The following is a 446-nucleotide window of genomic DNA, read 5'->3' on the forward strand; positions in this document are numbered from 1 at the left end:
TCTCTCTCTGTTCTTTCCTTTGGTTCTTCCTTTTATCCTTTTTTTCATTTTTTTTTTTTTTTTTTTTTTTTTTTTTTTTTTATTTTTTTTTTTTTTTTTTTTTTAGTTTTTGTTTTTCTGTTTACATACCCCTTCCTATGTGACACTTTGCAGCCCAGACAGGGTTTAACTCACCCTATGGCCCAGTTTACTCTCCAGTTTGCAATCCTTGGCAGTTCTAGATTAAGGAAATAAAAGATGTATGTCTGGGTCATGGGTCACCCTGTTTGCTTTTCTTGACTTTATTTTCTGAGTATTCGACTATTGCTCTATCTCTATCTTTATTTTCATACATCTTTCTCCCTCTTTCTCTGTCTCTGTCTGTCTGTCTCTCTCTTTCTTCTTCCCACCTCGAAACTCTCCACTGTTTCCCTCTGCTATCTCACACCCTGGAATTTCCCAGGGAG

The sequence above is a fragment of the Mus caroli genome, chromosome 17 (genome assembly GCF_900094665.2).
Source record: "Mus caroli chromosome 17, CAROLI_EIJ_v1.1, whole genome shotgun sequence".
NCBI lineage: Eukaryota > Metazoa > Chordata > Mammalia > Rodentia > Muridae > Mus > Mus caroli.